The sequence below is a fragment of the Solanum lycopersicum genome, chromosome 7 (assembly GCF_036512215.1).
Source record: "Solanum lycopersicum chromosome 7, SLM_r2.1".
NCBI lineage: Eukaryota > Viridiplantae > Streptophyta > Magnoliopsida > Solanales > Solanaceae > Solanum > Solanum lycopersicum.
Genome location: NC_090806.1, coordinates 1330331 through 1336725, shown reverse-complemented (window position 1 = coordinate 1336725; position 6395 = coordinate 1330331).

The following is a 6395-nucleotide window of genomic DNA, read 5'->3' as shown; positions in this document are numbered from 1 at the left end:
CACACGAAAATCAAAGAAATGAGGCGTATGCTCGCTTCGGGGCTCGTTTGACCTTCCAAATGGGTCGAAAAATCCGTGATGGCCAACCGTATGCATAGACAACGTCTTGACGGACGTCCATGAACAATTTTGGCATTTTTGACGTCGGAATCCCGATCACCCAAAAAATGGTGTGTAATAGCACACAAAAATCCAAGAAATGAGGCGTATGCTCGCTTCGAGGCTCGTTTGACCTTCCAAATGGGTCGGAAAATCCGTGATGGCCAACCGTATGCATAGACAACGTCTTGACGGACCTCCACGAACAAATTTGGCATTTTTGACGTCGGAATCCCGATCACCCAAAAAATGGTGTGTAATAGCACACGAAAATCCAAGAAATGAGGCGTATGCTCGCTTCGGGGCTCGTTTGACCTTCCAAATGGGTCGGAAAATCCGTGATGGCCAACCGTATGCATAGACAACGTCTTGACAGACGTCCACGAACAAATTTGGCATTTTTGACGTCGGAATCCCGATCACCCAAAAAATGGTGTGTAATATCACACGAAAATCCAAGAAATGAGGCGTATGCTCGCTTCGGGGCTCGTTTGACCTTCCAAATGGGTCGGAAAATCCGTGATGGCCAACCGTATGCATAGACAATGTCTTGACGGACGTCCACGAACAAATTTGGCATTTTTGACTTCGGAATCCCGATCACCCAAAAAATGGTGTGTAATAGCACACGAAAATCCAAGAAATGAGGCGTATGCTCGCTTCGGGGCTCGTTTGACCTTCCAAATGGGTCGGAAAATCCGTGATGGCCAACCGTATGCATAGAAAACGTCTTGACGGACGTCCACGAACAAATTTGGCATTTTTGACATCGGAATCCCGATCACCCAAAAAATGGTGTGTATTAGCACACGAAAATCCAAGAAATGAGGCGTATGCTCGCTTCGGGGCTCGTTTGACCTTCCAAATGGGTCAGAAAATCCGTGATGGCCAACCGTATGCATAGACAACGTCTTGACGGACGTCCACGAACAAATTTGGCATTTTTGACGTCGGAATCCCGATCACCCAAAAAATGGTGTGTGATAGCACACGAAAATCCAAGAAATGAGGCGTTTGCTCGCTTCGGGGCTCGTTTGACCTTCCAAATGGGTCGGAAAATCCATGATGGACAACCGTATGCATAGACAATGTCTTGACAGACATCCACGAACAAATTTGGCATTTTTGACGTCGGAATCCCGATCACCCAAAAAATGGTGTGTAATAGCACACGAAAATCCAAGAAATGAGGCGTATGCTCGCTTCGGGGCTCGTTTGACCTTCCAAATGGGTCGGAAAATCCGTGATGGCCAACCGTATGCATAGACAACGTCTTGACGGACGTCCACGAACAAATTTGGCATTTTAGACGTCGGAATCCCGATCACCCAAAAAATGGTGTGTAATAGCACACGAAAATCCAAGAAATGAGGCGTATGCTCGCTTCGGTGCTCGTTTGATCTTCCAAATGGGTCGGAAAATCTGTGATGGCCAACCGTATGCATAGACAACGTCTTGACGGACGTCCACGAACAAATTTGGCATTTTTGACGTCGGAATCCCGATCACCCAAAAAATGGTGTGTAATAGCACACGAAAATCCAAGAAATGAGGCGTATGCTCGCTTCGGGGCTCGTTTGACCTTCCAAATGGGTCGAAAAATCCATGATGGCCAACCGTATGCATAGACAATGTCTTGAAAGACATCCACGAACAAATTTGGCATTTTTGACGTCGGAATCCCGATCACCCAAAAAATGGTGTGTAATAGCACACGAAAATCCAAGAAATGAGGCGTATGCTCGTTTCGGGGCTCGTTTGACCTTCCAAATGGGTCGGAAAATCCGTGATTGCCAACCGTATGCATAGACAACGTCTTGACGGACGTCCACGAACAAATTTTGCATTTTAGACGTCGGAATCCCGATCACCCAAAAAATGGTGTGTAATAGCACACGAAAATCCAAGAAATGAGGCGTATGCTCGCTTCGGTGCTCGTTTGACCTTCCAAATGGGTTGGAAAATCCGTGATGGCCAACCGTATTCATAGACAACGTCTTGACGGACGTCCACGAACAAATTTGGCATTTTTGACGTCGGAATCCCGATCACCCAAAAAATGGTGTGTAATAGCACACGAAAATCCAAGAAATGAGGCGTATGCTCGCTTCGGGGCTTGTTTGACCTTCCAAATGGGTCGGAAAATCCGTGATGGCCAACCGTATGCATAGACAACGTCTTGACGGACGTCCACGAACAAATTTGGCATTTTTGACGTCGGAATCCCGATCACCCAAAAAATGGTGTGTAATAGCACACGAAAATCCAAGAAATGAGGCGTATGCTCGCTTCGGGGCTCGTTTGACCTTCCAAATGGGTCGGAAAATCCGTGATGGCCAACGGTATGCATAGACAACGTCTTGACGGACGTCCACGAACAAATTTGGCATTTTTGACGTTGGAATCCCGATCACCCAAAAAATGGTGTGTAATAGCACACGAAAATCCAAGAAATGAGGCGTATGCTCGCTTCGGGGCTCGTTTGACCTTCCAAATGGGTCGAAAAATCCGTGATGGCCAACCGTATGCATAGACAACGTCTTGACGGATGTCCATGAACAAATTTGGCATTTTTGACGTCGGAATCCCGATCACCCAAAAAATGGTGTGTAATAGCACACGAAAATCCAAGAAATGAGGCGTATGCTCGCTTCGGGGCTCGTTTGACCTTCCAAATGGGTCGGAAAATCCGTGATGGCCAACCGTATGCATAGACAACGTCTTCACGGACGTCCACGAACAAATTTGGCATTTTTGACGTCGGAATCCCGATCACTCAAAAAATGGTGTGTAATAGCACACGAAAATCCAAGAAATGAGGCGTATGCTCGCTTCGGGGCTCGTTTGACCTTCCAAATGGGTCGGAAAATACGTGATGGCTAACCGTATGCATAGACAACGTCTTGACGGATGTCCACGAACAAATTTGGCATTTTTGACGTCGGAATCCCGATCACCCAAAAAATGGTGTGTAATAGCACACGAAAATCAAAGAAATGAGGCGTATGCTCGCTTCGGGGCTCGTTTGACCTTCCAAATGGGTCGGAAAATCCGTGATGGCCAACCGTATGCATAGACAACGTCTTGACGGACGTCCAAGAACAAATTTGGCATTTTTGACGTCAGAATCCCGATCACCCAAAAAATGGTGTGTAATAGCACACGAAAATCCAAGAAATGAGGCGTATGCTCGCTTCGGGGCTCGTTTGACCTTCCAAATGGGTCGGAAAATCCATGATGGCCAACCGTATGCATAGACAACGTCTTGACGGACGTCCACGAACAAATATGGCATTTTTGAGGTCGGAATCCCGATCACCCAAAAAATGGTGTGTAATAGCACACGAAAATCCAAGAAATGAGGCGTATGCTCGCTTCGGGGCTCGTTTGACCTTCCAAATGGGTCGGAAAATTCGTGATGGCCAACCGTATGCAAAGACAACGTCTTGACGGACGTCCACGAACAAATTTGGCATTTTTGACGTCGGAATCCCGATCACCCAAAAAATGGTGTGTAATAGCACACGAAAATCCAAGAAATGAGGCGTATGCTCGCTTCGGGGCTCGTTTGACCTTCCAAATGGGTCGGAAAATCCGTGATGGCCAACCATATGCATAGACAACGTCTTGACGGACGTCCACGAACAAAATTGGCATTTTTGACGTCGGAATCCCGATCACCCAAAAAATGGTGTGTAATAGCACACGAAAATCCAAGAAATGAGGCGTATGCTCGCTTCGGGGCTCGTTTGACCTTCCAAATGGGTCGGAAAATCCGTGATGGCCAACCGTATGCATAGACAACGTCTTCACGGACGTCCACGAACAAATTTGGCATTTTTGACGTCGGAATCCCGATCACTCAAAAAATGGTGTGTAATAGCACACGAAAATCCAAGAAATGAGGCGTATGCTCGCTTCGGGGCTCGTTTGACCTTCCAAATGGGTCGGAAAATACGTGATGGCTAACCGTATGCATAGACAACGTCTTGACGGATGTCCACGAACAAATTTGGCATTTTTGACGTCGGAATCCCGATCACCCAAAAAATGGTGTGTAATAGCACACGAAAATCAAAGAAATGAGGCGTATGCTCGCTTCGGGGCTCGTTTGACCTTCCAAATGGGTCGGAAAATCCGTGATGGCCAACCGTATGCATAGACAACGTCTTGACGGACGTCCAAGAACAAATTTGGCATTTTTGACGTCAGAATCCCGATCACCCAAAAAATGGTGTGTAATAGCACACGAAAATCCAAGAAATGAGGCGTATGCTCGCTTCGGGGCTCGTTTGACCTTCCAAATGGGTCGGAAAATCCATGATGGCCAACCGTATGCATAGACAACGTCTTGACGGACGTCCACGAACAAATATGGCATTTTTGAGGTCGGAATCCCGATCACCCAAAAAATGGTGTGTAATAGCACACGAAAATCCAAGAAATGAGGCGTATGCTCGCTTCGGGGCTCGTTTGACCTTCCAAATGGGTCGGAAAATTCGTGATGGACAACCGTATGCAAAGACAACGTCTTGACGGACGTCCACGAACAAATTTGGCATTTTTGACGTCGGAATCCCGATCACCCAAAAAATGGTGTGTAATAGCACACGAAAATCCAAGAAATGAGGCGTATGCTCGCTTCGGGGCTCGTTTGACCTTCCAAATGGGTCGGAAAATCCGTGATGGCCAACCATATGCATAGACAACGTCTTGACGGACGTCCACGAACAAAATTGGCATTTTTGACGTCGGAATCCCGATCACCCAAAAAATGGTGTGTAATAGCACACGAAAATCCAAGAAATGAGGCGTATGCTCGCTTCGGGGCTCGTTTGACCTTCCAAATGGGTCGGAAAATCCGTGATGTCCAACCGTATGCATAGACAACGTCTTGACGGACGTCCACGAACAAATTTGGCATTTTTGACGTCGGAATCCCGATCACCCAAAAATGGTGTGTAATAGCACACGAAAATCCAAGAAATGAGGCGTATGCTCGCTTCGGGGCTCGTTTGACCTTCCAAATGGGTCGAAAAATCCGTGATGGCCAACCGTATGCATAGACAACGTCTTGACGGACGTCCACGAACAAATTTGGCATTTTTGACATCGGAATCCCGATCACCCAAAAAATGGTGTGTAATAGCACACGAAAATCCAAGAAATGAGGCGTATGCTCGCTTCGGGGCTCGTTTGACCTTCCAAATGGGTCGGAAAATCCGTGATGGCCAACCGTATGCATAGACAACGTCTTGACGGACGTCCACGAACAAATTTGGCATTTTTGACGTCGGAATCCCGATCACCCAAAAAATGGTGTGTAATAGCACACGAAAATCAAAGAAATGAGGCGTATGCTCGCTTCGGGGCTCATTTGACCTTCCAAATGGGTCGAAAAATCCGTGATGGCCAACCGTATGCATAGACAACGTCTTGACGGACGTCCATGAACAATTTTGGCATTTTTGACGTCGGAATCCCGATCACCCAAAAAATGGTGTGTAATAGCACACAAAAATCCAAGAAATGAGGCGCATGCTCGCTTCGGGGCTCGTTTGACCTTCCAAATGGGTCGGAAAATCCGTGATGGCCAACCGTATGCATAGACAACGTCTTGACGGACCTCCACGAACAAATTTGGCATTTTTGACGTCGGAATCCCGATCACCCAAAAAATGGTGTGTAATAGCACACGAAAATCAAAGAAATGAGGCGTATGCTCGCTTCGGGGCTCGTTTGACCTTCCAAATGGGTCGGAAAATCCGTGATGGCCAACCGTTTGCATAGACAACGTCTTGACAGACGTCCACGAACAAATTTTGCATTTTTGACGTCGGAATCCCGATCACTCAAAAAATGGTGTGTAATAAAACACGAAAATCCAAGAAATGAGGCGTATGCTCGCTTCGGGGCTCGTTTGACCTTCCAAATGGGTCGGAAAATCCGTGATGGCCAACCGTATGCATAGACAACGTCTTGACGGACGTCCACGAACAAATTTGGCATTTTTGACGTCGGAATCCCGATCACCCAAAAAATGGTGGGTAATAGCACACGAAAATCCAAGAAATGAGGCGTATGCTCGCTTCGGGGCTCGTTTGACCTTCCAAATGGGTTGGAAAATCCGTGATGGCCAATCGTATGCATAGACAACGTCTTGACGGACCTCCACGAAAAATTTTGGCATTTTTGACGTCGGAATCCCGATCACCCAAAAAATGGTGTGTAATAGCACACGAAAATCCAAGAAATGAGGCGTATGCTCGCTTCGGGGCTCGTTTGACCTTCCAAAT